Source organism: Macrobrachium rosenbergii, chromosome 5 (assembly GCF_040412425.1).
Source record: "Macrobrachium rosenbergii isolate ZJJX-2024 chromosome 5, ASM4041242v1, whole genome shotgun sequence".
Classification (NCBI taxonomy): Eukaryota; Metazoa; Arthropoda; class Malacostraca; order Decapoda; family Palaemonidae; genus Macrobrachium; species Macrobrachium rosenbergii.
Window position 1 is genome coordinate 42,345,406 of NC_089745.1, and position 20,084 is coordinate 42,365,489.

General features: G+C 35.1%; 1 protein-coding gene across 1 annotated transcript in view; it reads right to left on the minus strand.

Moving 5' to 3' along the window:
- Positions 1-20,084, minus strand: part of LOC136838721 (uncharacterized) — a 418,623-nt gene that overhangs the window by 20,776 nt on the left and 377,763 nt on the right.

A 20,084-nucleotide genomic window follows, 5' to 3' on the forward strand; every position in this document is an offset into this window, starting at 1 on the left:
CCGTTATTCACAAAAGCAAGCACCCACAAGTTAATGTTTAAACCTGGCCCAATCCAAGAAAAATCAATACGGTTCTATTAAATCGGATGCAGTCTACCAAACATGAAGTGATAGCGGGCATTCTCTAAATGGATGCAAATTTTATAACAATATGTGAACATGAAACCGTTCACAGCATATACCCGTAATTTCAGCCTATGACTTAATAAAATACATACTATATTATATAAATATGGCATTCAGAATATAATTTCATCACAACTTTAAAAGCGTATCCAATAAATGCAAATAATAGGCAGTAATAGTATACCCATATCTAAAACATGCAATCCATACACAGTCTCTCCTCTAATGGGTAAACTAAACATTCAAGTACATTAGGTTTCCTACGGTTCTATAAATAACATTTGTGAAAGCAATTCTGCAGGTCTCCCTGGAGGCGAACATTTCCTCTTCCATCTATCAGGGACTGAATATCAGGTTTTAGAATTTCGGGGGTGCCAATTGGGTGGGTGGGACTTTTACCAATCACAACCAATGCCAGCGGATTCCAGGAAATTACTGGAGTTAAAAAAAAAAAAAAAAAGCCAGGACAAACAATTTTTGGGACCAATTTGTCGAGAGGGCCAATTAGCGGGTTGATGGGAAACTATATGGAAGCCAATGAGTCTACAAAAGAGAGAACAAAACAAAAATGGACTATAGTGATTCTGGTGAGAGATATTCCCTTGAATTAAAAATAATGACAACCATTTTCGCTTACTACGTGGTAAGCTCGGAAACTTATTTCTAATGACTTCTCAGTCAATACTTTCAGTAGAATACAGTAGAACCGTAATCTAACCATTACTGGGTTTTACACACTACTCGTACACTTAGCAATTACCTGCAAGACATTTTGATCTAAGAAGGTAACTGCCACTTTGTGAATTAATTTTACAGCCAAATACGGAACACTTTAAAGCAACAACGCCGTGCATTTAAAAAAATTACATATTCCAATGAATTTCTTTTAAAAAATCATTAACTCCAAGAAAACTGGTAATGGTTCTCATTTTATATCCTAAATTTTCTCTAATTATCTAATACATATTCTAATGTTAAAATACGTTTCCTCTACCAATTTTAAAACATTTATCCCAAACGGATTTGGATGAGCGTTTTTTTTTTTCAGCCACTGTAACTATACTATAAACTATGATCTAATCTTAAAGCTAAAATACTAAGGATTCAGAAAACACTACCAATTTCCATAAGGAGGGCATTGCTTTAAAAGGTTAGATTAAAAAAAATAAATAAATAAATAAGGAAGTGTCGCCAGCAAGACACAGCAGCAACAACAACTAAATTAACAAATTTGAGAGGTGCTCCTCCAAGGGGGAGGGGGTACATTTCACATCTGTCAGGCGTCGTTTACCTCGGCCTTGTTTCTCGAAGAAGGCGAGCTTGCCCTTGATACTTGGAACCTCCTCCACTGGGGCACGCATGTATTTCTTCAACGGCATTCCGTTCTCTATAACACCAACAGGTATGGGTATATATATAATTGTATATATATATATATATTTATAATTGCGGTTACGTCCAAGCAACACTTCAGATTTAACCACTTATTATGGGCACATTAAAACATTTGTTTGTCCGAAGGCACTGGAAATAAAAGTACTGATATCCCTACAGATGCTCCAATTATCTTTTATTTTTTCTTCCTAAAAAAAAAAAAAAAAGGCATCTGACAATGAAGGTTTGCTAAATGACATCACACACAGTTACACAGGGACTCATAATTCCTCAATGAATCGTAGGGTCTTTTTCAGACACGTAGCCTTTTACTCAACTTCCGAAATTTTACTGTCCGACGGAATCACCGAAATTCAGCCAGAACACTGATCCAGGGAGAAGTGGCGTTCGCAATAAAAAATGGACGGACATACGCTAAGCCTCTCAAATATCATTAGTGATAGCTTACTCACTCAACATTTCCTAAAAGAAAATACAGCCGTTGCCAGTAATACGGCTTCCCTTTACACAAGAATTCAGTTTTCCTTCTGAAAATAGAAATATCGTTGCACCGCATCGCATGGGTTTCTCATTTACCCCTTTTTGAGGTACTGCGCGCATAGAACTCTCCTTTGCCTCGTATATATATTAATAGACATATCAATTACTTGTGACTAAAGGAACACAACAAATTGTCTTTTTACTGGTATATGCTCTTATATGTCTACCTAGTTTATCTTTCTCTCTTTCTATAGCTATATGTGTGTGTGTATGTATGTAGTATGTATATATATATATATATATATATATATATATATATATATATATATATATATATATATATATATATATATATATAAATATCTTATATAAATGTCTTGTATATGTAAATGTGTGTGTATATGTATGTATGTATGTATGTATGTATGTATATATGTATATATGTATATATATATATATATATATATATATATATATATATATATATATATATATATATATATATATATATATATATATATATATATATATATATATATATATATATATATATAATTATTCAAGGGCTACAAAACTACTTAAAGATTCTCATTAGTGTCCAAAACGGCGAAAGAAGGTGGTACGTCTGGTCCTCCTATTCCATTTTACCAACTGTGTCACAGACTTTAAATGCATACCAGCAAAAAAAAAATATATATACTCGTTTAAATACTAAACCCAAACCTGAAGACCGCCTCTGCATATGTAACGCCAGCCTAGAAAATACTGAGTCAAATACACTTTATACTTCCCCCTTTCTCGGTCTAACAGGTCTCTTAATGTGACCTTCACCGAACGTGTAAACTACACACAAGTAGGGCGACGTAAGCACACGTCATATTAGCTTAGACCAAGCGACTGCTAAGCATGTAAACGGAGAGAAAAAGAATCTCGACAAAATACTTCTCACGTCATTTGACAAAGACTCGCGCTGAAAGTAAAATCGTGGGGCGCAAAACTTTACCACTTGAATGTGAATTAAGGAACTCTCTATGAGACAACAGGATAGAATCGGGTTTGGCATGTCGTTTAGCCAAGAAAGCAACAGTGGATGACGAATAGGACAATGCCAAAAGGAGAAAACGCATCTCGTTGCTGTTAACGCAACTGTTTATATCAAATGATTCACTCACGTGATGAAAACTTAACTTTTAAGGGAAAAAAATCCCTAAGATACCAGTCCTGGAAAAATAAACTTTTAAAAGGGATTATGGAAGTAAACATGACATATTGTCCATCAAATACGTGTCAAAAGGTGCGATTCCGGTCTATTTTGGAAAAATGAATAAATTAATTCTTTAATCAATATAGAAATATGTTTACAATTTTCCTTTGACCTACTGAGTATCCTACAAAAAAGGCGAATGTCTTTATTTCGGTAAGAGCAAAAACTATATATGAGCTTTTCAGTCGAGAAACATGCCAAGTGCCATTTTTAAAATAAAATAAATTAAATTAAAAAATACTTTGACCCAGAATGGCGCTTGGCATGTTTCTCGACTGATAGCCTCATATGTAAACGGTAAAATTAAAAGTAAATCAGTTCACTGGACGTTTGTATCTACAGCCGACTGACACGAAATCAGGACAAGGATTTGTACTGGACCCTAGGATAAGAAACCTTTCGGTTTTTGTTAAAAGATCCTTCTCATACAGGTTGAAGAAAACAAAGCTGTTCAACAAGTATTATCTTCTTCCCTAAGTGGACAGGCTCATGCTAATTTTGTAGGTTAAAACTTAGCTTAAAACTTCTTTTTGAGATTTTGTCTCGGGACTTTTGAGCACCTGGGCGTTAAAAGTACTAATACGCCGGAAAGAAGAACCTCCAGTTATTTTCAGTAGCGGCCTAAAAAACGCAGTCTTCTCAACAACTTGCAAGCATAACGAACAGTGAATAAATACGTAACTGGTCCTTAAAACACATAAAAAAAATTAGAAATGTCAATGACTGTTACAGATTACTGCATAATTACCGAATGAACGACTACAGAGCTGCCCGAGGAATTAATAAATCAGCATCTGGCCACAAAGCCTGCATCAGCCCATGGATTGATAATCTCGATGAGATGTCATTAGACAGAACAGAAATACGTTCTACCCTGAATATACCTGGACGTACTGTATAGAAAAACAGATAGCCTACATCAGCTAATCACGATTTCGGGAGAATATGCTTCAGGATCTGATACCTCTGTCAATCAATCATGAGGAACAACAATTATTTTGTTTCCCATCGTAACGCTATAACATCAGTAGTGCAGTGAGTTTACCCGTCTTAGTATGAGCTGCAAACACATGTTCTCATGCATCAAACAGACTTAAAATTCACCAGGCATTTCTTCTGTGCCATACCAATGAACACTACAAGGTCACTTGACTCATTTACCTTAGCACAAGTGTTCTAAAGTTAAATCTTTAAGAGGGCTCTGGACGTGCTGTTTTTATTAAAAGATCTTTGATGATTTAAGACAGTCTTTTAAGCTTTGTATATAATTTCAATATTTAAAATGGAATGGAATTTATTAAAAAGATGAAATTAAATTTCATGTGAAGTTCAGTCCTCAGGAAAAAGGTGAAGAAACGCGACGACACACCTGGGGCAACTTGAGAATTTATCATCAGTTTCGGAAAAGTTGTTCTTGCTAAAGATGGACTTTTTTTTTCACAGCACCTTTGCCTCCTCTCTGAAGAATGGCCTTGTGAGCTGCAACAAATATGATATTTTTTTACCAAGACACACCCATCTACTATCAGTTTTCTTTCGCTCCTATACCATCTTCCACAAGAAGAAGCTGCTTACTTGTCCTTTTGCCAGTTGTCACTTTATCCTTTTTTTTTCTTTCCAGTTATGCAACACAACACCGCCTTCATTATTCCGCTTGCCCCTCCCAACAGACCTTGTGAAGGTTCGTACCCAGAATCCAACTGTATGAACAACTAGACCAATTCAGCATTCGAAACCTACTGTAACCCAGGTTACATATGCATTACGCAGCACTGAAATGGAATATAGTATTTAGGCCAATGGTCAAGCGCTGGGACCTATAAGGTCATTCAGCGCTGAAAGGGAAATTGAGAGTAAAAAGCTTTGAAAGGTCTAACATGAGGAAAACCTCGCAGTTGCACTATGAAACAATTGTTAGGAGAGGGTGGATAGCAAGATGGAAGAAAGTGAATATGAATGGAGATACAGTAAAAAGTATGAAAAGGGTTGCAATTAGGGGCCGAAGGGATGCTGCAATGAACCTCAAATAATGCCTACAGTGCACCGCGTGAGGTGCATTGGCGGCGCTACTCCCCTACGGGGATTACACAGCATATACCAAGGCACAGTATGACCTTGCATACGAACGTAACGTAAGCACTCAATTTTGTCGAATGAAACTCGGCCTAAATTTAAGATGTCTTTGGTACTAATATGGAGAGACCTTCAAGGAGACTAAAATGCATAGCGTATTTTAGCAAGGGCAGTTTTCACGAAAAATTATCAAATAAATTGGTATCACTTCCTAACCCAACAAGGCCATTATGTTAAGTTAGCTGGTATCACTGACAAGCCAAGGTAACTAACACCCTATTCTAAGATCACGAAGAACTCTTCCGCGTGGAACACTTCCCCATGAAAGTTGTCATATTTCTGAATCTGGATGATACGCAGACACACGTTACATACAAACACAAAAAGAGAATTGTTTATATTTTATACTACACTTAATTTTTTAACAATGTGGCCGCTAAGTGCCGAAGGTAATCTGCTTTTTAAAGTTATATCCTCCCAATCCAATCTTTTTTTCCCGTCTAATTTAAGTTGAAGACGACCCCTGGCTTTGCTACTTTTTGCTGAATGCTAAGCTTCAGCACCTTCGTACTTTTTGCTGATTTCAAGGCTCTATAATAGCAGGAGAGATGACCACTGATTATATACTACGCCACGATACTGAATCGGATATCACCGCTAACTTCCCAAAAGCATTTTCGCATCATCGTATTGCACCCACTGCAACGAAATGGCAATAATGAAAACAAACACTATCACTACTATTGTTAAATTATATCGCAGGTGCAAGGTCATCGATGACGAATATAACGCAACCATAATGAATATACATTTCCATAAACACCCAATAAGCATTCATCTTGAAAACAGGCACCAAGAATAGTACGGCAGTACGGAATACGAAAACGGCATCCTGCAAGTTTTTCTGCTGTGTGTGTTGCATTGCACAATAAGTTGTTAAGTGTGCTGCTACTTATCGACCTCGAATATGGGCCACGTTTCATTTAAATGATGTACAAGGATTTACGAAATGAATCTCTATAACAAAACTGGCAGCCAAAACAATAATCGAACACGTATCTGGTTAAAAACACTTCTGGAACTTAGCAGCTGTATGGGTAGCTTATTTTGATACTTCTTTACAGCCCTTAGGAAATCGACGATTAACTAAATATTTTTTTAAGCAAGCCAATATATCACAACTCTTTACAAACAACATCAACGTCCGATAAAGCTACAAAAATATGAAAACGAGGAAGCAAGTCTTTCAAAGAAGAAATATAAAACTAAAGGGAAATTGTCGCAAACTTGAATCAATACCTATCATACACCACGAAAATGGAAGGTCAAAGCTAGATACGTAATACAGTCGTCAAAAATACAACAGACATGAACAATGACATTCTCTAATCAGTGCCGACATCGGTCAAATATATCCACATTTATTTGGTGAAGGGCTGCATAAAACAGCCAGTCTTTTTTCACAGACTAGCGCGAATGAAACGAAACGGTGTGTGTGTGTGTTAATAAACATTGTCAAATGTGTATTCCAGTTTCAAGTCACTTTGGAAATTTCAACGGGGGAAGGATTAAGCTGTAAAAATATACATTTCAACCTACACTCTTTCCCCGAATTTTTTTTATCAGATTTGCGAAGTGCTAAAAGGAATTTCTTTCAAAATAGGCATAAAACTGGTTTAAATACAAATTTTCTGTTTCTAAAACGGTGAAACGAAGTGAATGGCAGTAAAATAATATAACAATAACTGCATATAAAACCACTGGATGAAATGCTTGAATATAATAGCGTCCTAGTGTAGAAAATAAAAAAGTATATAAAAAATTTGCATAACTGCCAAACATTAAATTGACAGATGAATGATATCATCAAACTCTGTACTTCCTGATAAAAAGGCTGAACCTGAAAAAAAACACGCCGAACCTCATAAAACAAACGTTTTCTAAAAACAGTTTCAAATGACAATCGATATACGCTTGTGTAACTATATCACGAAGAGCGTTCCCCCCAAAAAATGCGTAAGTGATCCTCTAACACAACCGACGTACTATTACAGTATAACTAGTGTCTTCAGAGCAGATATTACCGATAATTTTCCTTCCTTAATTACTGCAGCAAGGATCGAGTTTCCACAATAGAGAAATTCGCCTCTTTCTAACAAAATTTACGATATAACCGATTAAAACTCACACTCCATTAAAACCTAAAATAAACTTAAAATGACATTTGTATGCAACAAGCGACAAAGGCGAGGAGGTATATGTTTACGGAACAAATCTTCCAAGACGCACGACGAAGTGCGTCTACACGCCACGAGCACGACCGGTACCTATGATGCTTCGCTGGATACTGACTGAGTCCAGTGGCTGGCGCCGTAGAAGAGGAGACCGCGATTGGCCCCGATGTCTGTCTGTCTGTCTGTCTGTCTCTCTCTCTCTCGTGGGGTTTGTTTGTGGGATTATCCTAGCACGCGCAGTTAAATCCCCACCCCCAACCCGTCTCAGTCATTGTATTACTTTGAACTAACCACTAAAACTTGTGTAATCTTATTTGATGCTCGATGTGTTTTATTATTATTATTATATATATATATATATATATATATATATATATATATATATATATATATATATATATATATATATATATATATATATATATATACATATACATATATACATATATAAAATGAAAAGCGCATCCAAAAAGCGCGAAGAATTCGAGTGTGTGTATATATATACACATACATACATATATATATATGTGTATCATATACGTATGTATAAATATATTCTCGAATTCTACTACTAAACTTCTCTTTTCCTCAACCAGTTCTCCTGGTATGTTTTCTTTATCAGCTAAAAATTGTATCATACACTTTTCATAGCCATTTCTGTCATCTGTCCTCTTATATAAAGAATCAACTACCCCTTTCATATAATCCGACATAAATTAAATACAAAGATCAACCAATTAGAACCTCAAAAATTCAAGCGAAGATGCAATGCAATCCTAAAACTATTCACCTTGTATCTTATTAATTTATTTATATTTTAATATATCTATTTATCACTTTACCTTTTTTCTTTTATAATAACTGATCTCTTCTGTCTATATTTCCTATTATCTTCTGCAACTTCTTTCAAATGAACACCGTATTCTTTGGAAGCTTGAATTTCAAGTCAATAGTCCCTGTGGCCTTATTCCACAAGGACAGGGTTTTATCTTCTGAATAGTAATAATAATAATAATAATAATAATAATAATAATAATAATAATAATAATAATAATCAACAAGCTATCCTCACCAAACACCACCTCTCACTTGTAATTCCATCAACCCCATAAGATGCCTCTCCGTTCTATATCTTTTTAATTACCCTTCTTACATCGTCAATAATACAATCACTTAGGTGAGCATTCTCATTTACATTAACCCTTTCCACTACTACATTATTCAGATCAGTCTTGTTTCCACTTTCCACATTCAGCACAAGACGGCATTCCCTTTGCACAGCTTCTCTCCACATGCATCCACTTACTCATTAATACTACTACTAATAATAATATCCTTTATTTCATCTCAGGGCCACATACAGAGATCAATAATGTAGAATCGGTACATTACACAAAATTAATACACAGGGGATAACAAGTTATAATAATAAATGATAATCTTTCTTTTCCCAGAACTACCCCTCAGTTTTCAATATATATCTCCTTTTCTCATCCACTTTCTCTTAACAGCCTTCTGTATATCTTATATATCGATACACGATCACCGCTTTCGTCCAGAACCTGAACCTTGAAAAATTATCACTAAACCTCAAAATACCTAACCACTTACTGTTTTTATTCCTACTTTTCGCGTGCCTACATTTCAGTGTAACCAATGCTTACTCAGTGACCGGGTCCTTGAGTTTTTGCACACGTCCCGAGAGAGAGAGAGAGAGAGAGAGAGAGAGAGAGAGAGAGAGAGAGAGAGAGAGAGAGAGAGAGAGAGAGAGAGAGAGATTTTTTCACATTAATTTCAAGCTGCAAATCGATATTGCAACATATAAAACATTAGTCATTTCGACGGCGTTTCTCAACCACAATGCGATGTTGTATTCAATACGACAACCATTCATGGCACGACGTCTCTATCAGTCCAAAACATGATTTTCATAATTTATGAATGACATACGATGCTTCTGAGTTGACCGTAATAAAATTTCCAGTTCTCTGATATACTCATAACGCTTCTTTCTGATTTCCACTTATTTCTCAACGAAAAATGATCAATAATACAGTTAAGGAGGGATTATTACATATTCAAGAGATAAAAATACGAGGGCAATAGTACGCAAGCAGAAGTCATTACTCCAAATATTTATCCCGGTAAATTCATACAAATATTTATCTAAAAATCCAACTGAAGTTTGAGATTATAAAAAATGAATCCAATGCGCATTAAAACTCACCACACGAAAATCAAAATATCAGTAAGAACATCAACCATTCGGGAAATTCTTATATGGATAAACCGCATTAAGTCTAGATTCTGCAACCTCAACTATAATGGTTAAGTTAAATTCCTTCAACCAAATACCAGTAAGAATATTAAACAGAACCAACTCTACTCTAGTCCAACAAACGAACGAATCCCCTTCACGAGAGCTAATCAATACCTAAATCTACAGGATGTAGCCACAGACGAGGACGACTGGGGTATGGTAAAGATACAGAAGACTAGTGGTTCACAAGAGGTGGACGAGGCCCTTTTAAAGAGACAAGGGAGGCCAACAAGCCTCCTTAAAGCGAGGCAGAAGAAGGAAAAGGAGTTAGAGATGGTCACAGATGAGTACAGGTCAAGGAGTTCGGATAATGGAAGAATTCGACCAACTTCTATAGGCCTTTCTGTAGGTCTTTCTTTCAAGTGAACCTGAATTAATGTCACATTGTTCGGACTGCCAGGTCGCTTTCACACAGATGTCGCAGGCTCAAAGAGTTAATTCACAACAAAACAAAACACAAACACAGCAAACGCAAAAGCTCTCCTTACGTCCAGTATAAAAAAGGCTTCGAGTCCCTTTGGAGATCATAATCGTTTATCATAGATTACATTGTCAAATAAAGAAAATTTTCTTCATACAATAAATAAGTACTCTCTACCATAGGCTTACCGAGTCTGCACGACACAAAAGAATAAAGGGTAACCTTCCCTTCACCAAATTTGGACAAATAGCCCCCCTTCCAACCAAACATTATCGACCAGTAAATACTACAGCTTCTCTTAAAAATAAGACCAATATATCTTCCACTCGTGAAAATACTAATGTTTCAGGATGAATAAACTCAAAGATTTCATTACGTCTTGAATTTGATAACTTTGAAGTTTTACTGATATTATCATTCATTATTCAACATGCATACACGCATGCGTACACGCTCATATGGAAGAAGCCTTAAAGGCACTTAAATTGTTAAAATGATACGAAAGCCTTTCCAAGGAAACAAGAGGTAAATGAAACAATTGATAATTTGTTCGCTGAAAAATAAACTGATGTAAAAAAAACATTCCTGGACATAAGGAAATCAGCAAGTCGAACATTTACAGCAACTATAAAATTTTTAAAGTATGGGACGAGAAGCATCGAATCATGGCCCAGTTTGGGATATGGTTCCATAAACCGCCAAAACTAACAATATGGAAATAAAATACAGATCTATTTCATTCTTCTGACCTAGTGGGTATTGGACATTTTTCTTTCGCAATAAAATAAAAGATTTATGTTCTTATTTTGGCTTAAGATTGGCGAATTGATTTCTTTTTTTCCTGTCAAACTTCACATCTACTTCCCCTAACAACATCAAAATTGCCAACTTCCTCAAAAGTAAATTTCCTTTGATGCAGAGATGAAGGAAACCTTTCAACGTTTGCTTTGTTCGACCAAATTTCCGTCACATAGATTGCGTGATCTTTACAAGAGTTAAGGAAACAACCTAACATCGTCACAAACTAATCGAGTATTAAAAAGTTTTCTTAATAAAATGTGTGTGTGTGTGTGTGTGTGTGAAAGAGAGAGAGATACCGTACACACACATATACACATGTATGTATGTTTGTGTAAGTGTATTTATGTATATATGTGTGTATATATATAAAACACACATGAGAGAGAGAGAGAGAGAGAGAGGGGGCAAACACACATAATTATATATATATATGTGTGTGAGAGAGAGAGAGAGAGAGAGAGAGAGAGAGAGAGAGAGAGAGAGAGAGAGAGAGAGAGAGAGAGAGGAGGGGGTGGCAGGGTATTTCGGTATAGAGTTACAATAAAAAGCAATTCATCTCCCTCCACTCTCTCTGTAAGTCCTGCCATGTAATTCAACATCGAATCTCAGGAGTCATGACGAAGAGATAAAGCACAGTTCTGCACAAGCACCCGTTCAGCGAAAAAAAAAAAAAAAAAAAAAAAAAAAAAAAAAAACTCCAGCTTTAAATAAAAAGGAATTCCCAAAACACATGTTGTCTAATTGGGAACCTGAATAATCACTGACGACCATCGTCATAACAAGGGGTTTAATTCAAGTATAAAATGGTAAAAAATGGTTTAATGTCAGTTACATTAAGACTGTTACCAAATAGGATTTATATTCAATTTTAGGGCCGATTTTACATCAACGACAACAACAACAATAACAACAACAACAACAATAATAATAATAATAATAATAATAATAATAATAATAATGCGAAGAAATTCATAATATCGTGATAAACTTATGTAATAAAAATCCCTATCGCTTTGTATTTTAACGTAAACACCGAGAAACACCGCTCTGGTGTTCTAAAGTCTTTGGTTTTATATTTAGCATGTTAATACAATTTACTTATAATAATTGTGGATTTTTATTAAATAATAATAATAATAATAATAATAATAATAATAATAATAATAATAATAATAATAATAATCAGTTAACAAATGTTTAAGCTGTTCTGGTATTTACACACTCATCTTTTAATGATAGTCAGCCTATGGATAATTCAGCCTAGTTTTCGGCAGAATTGCTTCTTGCCATAAACTATACAATCAACTGCCTAAGCGAAGTGGGACTCAACTGAGAACATTTTTAAGTGATTTATTCGGTGGTTATACTACACTGACACTTGCAGCGGTCTGGAACCTTTGTTCACCCATCAAGGTCTTATTGTGTACCCAAAGTGAGGGTCTATCCTCGAAACTGTCGAATTTATTGAATGTCAAAGTTACAAGAATAAAAAAAAAATAAGACACGGGAATCACGACATAATTTAAAATTGGATGTGTTCGAAACAATCATTAAATTATCATTAAGTTCAAATAAATTTACACTATCAATTCTTTGAAAACTGTAAGTCATAAGAAAAATCGGAATTCACTGAAACATCTACATGGGAACGATAAAGCAGTTGTTTCTGCGCCATAACTGGTGTCACAGATACTTGATCTACTTATCTGAGAAGTGCAATGCAATGCTTAGGGCTTCAACTTTGTAAGAAGTTCTAGAACAGAGTAATTATTTTCGATACAGAATTAAGACACGAAAAAAAAGTGGATAAAACTCATCAATTTAAACTAGCAAGGCGGGGTAACAGCACTCGCTTCAAACGACTTCACAATGAACTAGAATGCATACGAGATGAGGCAAACACGAGCAGCTAGTTTCCAGAGCTTACGGCAAAAATGATAATCCCGTCGGAAAGTGGATCACTGGGAGAAGCAGCAGAGGAGAGAGGAGAGGGGAGGAGAGGCGGATGCCATACCATTTTAGGTTAAAATGAGCCAAAGACGAAGCCACAGAAAGTGGATGACTGTCTTGTCACGTTACCGAGGGAAAGCTCTCCGCGCGATATATCCAAAATCTTCGGTAATCGAGCTGAAAACAGTTATGCAGCTTCCTCAGGAGAGAGAGAGACCCAAATTCGCACAACCCTTCTCCCTCCGCTGAATTTTGTAGTTTTCCCTCCCAACATCACTATGAAGAAAGCTAAAGGGATTTACCATGTTAGATCTCCTGGATATTATCTGCGGCACTGCCTTTGTTTCACTTCCGCAATGGACTGCATCGGTAAAATGAGTCTCGCATTTATCACATCTTTTTTTATTTTTAATACCATAAAACATCAAGAAGCTACCGAGTTGCAGGAACATTTCTCTGACGTAACAGTTTTTTCATCGACTGGGATGGGCATATTTTTTCCCTAAGATATCCACTTTTTCTGACGCTTATACAACATAATCGTACATCTTGAGGGTCTTCGCGGCCTTGTTGAAAAAGAGGAGATGGTTCTTTCGTAAAAAGTGATGATTCGAATTTGGATAAGCAATATTAAACACGTTTTAGAAGTTACAGTGGTTTCTTCAAGAACGAACTAACGAAAAAACATTTCAACATATTTACTTACATTCTAAGATATTTTACGCCGTCTGAATTACATAACGCCGAAAGCCTGGGTTTATTACTTCATAAGACATTCCAATAACCAATACAAACTGAAAGTTTGAGCAATTTGATACGGGCGAAATTATTTCTCTAGAGTACTAGTAAAAACAACCTTGAGCGATCTTGTCAGAATCTTTTTAAAATTAAGACTTCTTTTTGGCTTTTAAAAATAGTAGAAAAAAACTTCATATTACTAACTTTAATATTACAAGTCACAGTATTTCAACAATTCTAAAAAAAAAAAAAAAAAAAAAAAAAAAAAAAAAAAAACTAACGTCAATCAAGTACTCATTCCCTTAACTACTCATCTTATTCGAAGCCAAAATATAATCAATTCTCTGTTCCAAGACAGCATTCACGAAGAAACGCACTGACAGCAATCAACGCGTTTTCAAAACAAACAATATACCAAATTTAGAGCCGCCACCCTCCTAATTATTCCCCTACTTGAGAAGGGACGCACAAACGCGCTGACTTTATTCCAAAACAAAAACACGATAAAACTGCCAGCTGCGATACAAGCGCTGTGTTTGTCCGCGCGGAGTGGCACGTAGGGGGTTGTAGGAGGCCCAGGGAAGATGTTGGTGTCGGAGACCGGGTCGCTGGGGGGAGGGGGAGGGGGTTGATACAGCGGCTAACTTCCCCCCGCATCGTTTGCAAGGTCTGTTTGCCAAGGGAAACAGCCCATCTGTGAAATCGACGCAACACCAATGGTCGTCTTTGTTGGTCAAATATTCCCATTCGGGTATTGAAAAGGGGGTAACAAATGCACATTTGATGTATCAATAAACGTATTGAGAATCAAGATGCTAAAGTTGAAAGAAAAATAACTGTAAGATCACTAAACCAGTTTAATCGATATTAATAAATCTTACATTTTTGTGTGTCTATACTGACTCGAGATTCGGACCACCCCACTAATCCATAAAATTGGGTTAGCCTATAAGCAACATTCCCTGTTCCTACTAGACGGCGCCGCAGCACTTGACAAGCCACATCTTCCCACATTCACTCAAGTCAAAATCGGTGATCCTCGGTCACACGTTTTACTGGCTGACTTTCTCGTAACTGCCAAATTCCGGAATTCCTTTCCCGATTCTGTTTTTCCCCCTACAAAAATATTTTTTCATAACCTGAGACATGTTTATCTCTTCCTTCGTGGTTAAGCCATACAATCTTTTCTTTCTTCGCTTCCTTGTATTTTTTTTTCTTAACGTCGGTGCTACCACAGCGCATCACGTTACACTAATCTTTCCCTTAAACCTTTGCGGAAGAAGTTCTAGAAAAACTATATTTACCTAACTCTCTCCCTAACAATTCGGATTAACTGAGGTAGTCACATAAATACAACATGTATAAGTAATCATCTGTTAGTTTAAATAGGATAAAATGAATTCATTCTCTCTCTCTCATTCATTAAATGATCAACGATGTTGTTCTTATTTTCCGGAAGTATTCAGCGTAACTAAAACCGGAAATCATGTCCATACTAATAAGCTCATTATCTCGCCTTATTCAGGTCAGCTGCCGACTTTCAAACGAGGTCGGTGCACACTGCTATTTTCTGGCCCTATACCAGTTTGAGGTTACCACTTTGACTGACGTACAACTCAGACCTTTCTCTCTTCAACGTTGGTCCTATTTTGCACCATGGTGACCAGTGGGCAAAGGAAATGATCTTTGCTTGGCTGATTTCAGTATTTAAATGTTTTAGACGGATCAATTTTAAAGTATAATAAACAACAGTGTATAGAAATGAAACACTGAATGACTGTGATAAGTTTAGTCGACTACATATCTTAGCGAAGATAGTATACATTTTTGGACATTACCATATTTAGGTCGGTATTCCATCAGCCACAAGCCACAGGGTTTCCAACAACAGACCTAGATACGAAAGAAATAAAGTCTCTTGTTTAACTACAAATTCTATATACATTCAAATTTTCTGTAAAAATCTACAAAATATCGTGGCCTAAGTACCTTTGCTATAAAAGCACAGCTCTAATATACTGTAGTATGCAAAAATCTTATGGACTGTAAAAAATCACACTGCAATGGTGTCACGAAGTAAATATCTATAAACTTTCATTTTATACTCGTAATAATCGGCAGATTTTCTCCATCTAACGTTTGGGATCATCACCGCTTCAAGACCAAATAAAAAGAAACTGAACGTAATTTAGGGTAATCCTACAGTTTAGGGGTCCAAATTCACTGCTCACTCGAGTGTGTCAAGTTTTCATTCTTATTTTCAATTTCTTCTTTCGACAGATCTGCAAAAATGAAGTATATTTGCTGAAAAATGAGCAGTTTATCTGCATACGGACGCAGAGATTGTATAAAAACAAAGGGAATAAAGATCTGCACCTCACGCGAATAGTGTATAGTTTGCCCGCAACTGTGTTTGTGGAGTGAGCGTTTATGAACCAGGAACCAGGTAGGAACCTGGCACGGGCTCTTGCTCTTCAGCAGCCACTTTTTGATAAATCTGAAAAATATGAGAAGTTTATCTGCTTACAGAAGCAGAGATTTACGATTTTCTCAAAATTCTATGGGTCCGTATCCCCTACGACATGTTTTTGTTTATTTACGTTCCCCCTTTACTCCCTTGGTTTTTTTTACTATCTGCTTCTTTAAGCAGATAAGCTGCTCATTTTTTTCATTGTTTTCCATGATTTAATAAGTATTTCATATATCTGTGTGCTGATCTTGACTTTACGTAATGTAGTGAATCTGGACCCCTAAACTGTAGGATTACCTAATCTAGACTTCGATGGATAAAACAGACCTAGATGGTTAATACTATAATGATTAAAATACAAATATAAAATTTGTTTCTTACATAACGAAGTAAGTAACTCAACTTAACCCTTTGATTACGGCCGAGATGAGACCTCACACTTACCACAATCCGGAGGGTTTTCAGACGGTAGTCACCCGTAGCATGCTACCAGACGCACGAAATCGTAAACAATCATTGTAATAGCGTTTGTATTTGTTGTTTTGCTGCAAATTAACCTGTTTTATTTATATGATAATATTGTGATAGTAGCGATCCGTGATATAGATATTATGCAATTAATGTAACAACACAAATAAATAAACATAGGATAAGTACTATATATCGGGGTTTAGTGTTGCCAGAGGTATAAGCACTGCACTGATTGAGGATGACAGTCTTCTTTTTTTTTTTGTCATTTTCTCTAATTCTGTTTGAATCCGTAAAGGACAGCTACATCACAGTTGTGTATTATAGTTAAAAATTATTTGTATATTCGTCAGAAAACTAATCATTAAGAATGTTCATCATTTTTATGGTTCCGCTTACTATTCCACTAGCTGGGCAAAAAAAAAAAAAAAAAAAGAGAAAAGAGAGAGAGAGAGAGAGAGAGAGAGAGAGAGAGAGAGAGAGAGAGAATGACAGAAAAAATTTTTACCTATGATTTATTCCTTCTAATTGTACATCAATAACATTGGAGAGTAAGTAGACACAATCACAATATTGGTTGCAATGTTAACCACATTTCTGGGTAATATTTTTATCAATGATCAAGCACCCAGCTGACAAGGGATACGCAATCTAGAAATTCAGATGAATTCTGCAGTGTTTGAAAAATGGTTTAAAACCCAGCTTCTTCCCAATATAGGGCCATCTGCCATCATAGTGTTGGATAACGCTTCTTATCATTCAGTTCGAATTAATAAACCTCCGACAATGTCTGCCAAAAAGGATGAAGTTAAAGACTGGCTAATAAAAAATTAGTAAAGTTGCAAAGACATTCATGTAAAGAAAATGATTACGTGATTGACAGACTGGCAAGAGATCATGGACATAGTGGTTAGGCTGCCTACATATCACTGCCAGTATAATGCAACAGAACTGATATGGGCGCAGGTGAAATCATACGTGGCAAAGAAGAATCATTTTAAAAATCAGACCTGCTTCCTTTGGTCAAAGAAGCAATTGAATCCATATCTTCTGACAACTGGGCTAATGATGTGAGACATGCCGAAGATATAAAAAGAGATGACGCTTCAAGAGATGTTTGCATTGATAAATATATAGATTCTTTTGTTATCGATGTAGCATCCTCTGACGAGGATTCTTCATAAGTAATGTCTCCTCATACTTCGATTGTAAATAAATTTATTGCTTTCCCTTGTTGTGTGATATCCTGTTGAACACTGAAATTGAAATAAATTGAAATACAGATCTGTTTTTTCGACAGAAAGTGGCAGAAATATCTTTAAAAATCTACATATAACAGAAATGCCACAGCAGTGATGAGTTTCATATGACAGTGCTTTAAAAGCACAGGTAAATCTAATACTGTATAAATGTGTAATATATATATATATATATATATATATATATATATATATATATATATATATATATATATATATATATATATATATATATAATTGTGATATAGTTTTGAGCTTTTGAATTGCTTTCTTTCGTGCATGCCGTAATCCGTCTTTACCTCCTTGCTGTATCAAGGTTGAATTTTCACTGTACAGCTATAAAATAGCTCATAATAAACATTCTTTAAATATTGTTATACCCTATATATATATATATATATATATATATATATATATATATATATATATATATATATATATATATATATATATATATATATGGGTGTAACAATATTTTAAAGAATATTTATTATGAGCTATTTTATAGCTGCACAGTGAAAATTCAACCTTGATACAGCAAGGAGGAAAAAAGACGGATCACGGCATACACGAAAGAAAACAATTCAAAAGCTCAAAACTATATCACAATTATATGACTTCGATAACAGCAAAGGAACAGTAATAAAAACTATAGTAGATGACGTAACTCAAGAACATTGCTCAGTACAGCATCCAAATAAACAAAACTGAAAATGAAAGCACATCTAGGTTTCCAAATTTCTTGCATCTATCATTTTCATATATTGAATTTTTTTGTTTTTATCTAAAATTTAAGTGGGACAACAAAACTTCATTCAGAACTTTCTATTATAGTACACGTGCTTGATAACAGGCGCAAACAATGAGAGCTTGAAGTCAGAAGGTTAATGGTCAGTTTAAGAGGGGCAAAGTCTCTTCCTAAAACGGTCGTACTATAGTAACCCCGGGCCTTTCTTGTTTACTTGCTAACCTTGTTTACTCTTATTCAGTTTTCATCCTCTGGACTTTACTACTGAAGGTAATCTACTTCTTGTTTTGTCATTGTCATTTTTCAATCTTTAAAGCATTTTAATTTTGTAAGCTCTGTTGTCAGTTTTAATTAGTGTTTTTGTATCTTTTTAGCCAGAAAAGATGGGATATGGGTGATCCCGAAGCGCACCTATTAATAAATATATCAATGATGAGCTGACTGTTCTTCCTATCCGTACTCCCTTATATATATGCATATATGTATATATGTATATATATATGTATATATATATATATATATATATATATATATATATATATATATATATATATATATGTATTTATATGTATATATATATATATATATATATATATCTTTCTATCTATGCATCTATCTCTGTGTCTAACTATCTGTTAATACACACACTAACACACACATATATGTATACATACGTATATATTAACTTTATCACATACACAATTGTTCTGTGCATTAACTAAATTACTAAAAGGACCTCATTCAAACTGGATGGTATCTATAGATACCATGCAGTTTGAATGAGGTCCTTTTAGTAATTTATATATATATATATATATATATATATATATATATATATATATATATATATATATATATATATACATCACGAAGGAAGCAGTAGGGAAAGGCATCCTCATCATCTACAGTTTATTTTCAATGCCGACGTTCCGCGACGAATTCCAAGTCGCATTTTCAAGGCTATAAAATATAATATAATTTGCGAACATCAATAACAAATTAATGCAATGGCAACAGCTCTTTATGTAGTAAAAATATTTAAAACAAAACACCTCATTCCAAGACAAGTCAATAATGAGTAAAAGGAGTTCACTAAAATCTTAAAACAACCTACCTATATGAAAGAAAGAACAAGACTATAACATAAATAAGTACAAACAGAGTGAGGAAAACCAGTTGCCCAAACTAGGCTATAAACAATTTCACTGAGGACGATTGAGTATTTAACGACGGCACAGTCTTCCTGATAATTATGGATTCGAGGATGGTTAAGTCGTTGTTGTTCTGCACTCGGCCTAGGATGGAAAAATCCTTGCTGTCAATATAAGTTTTACATA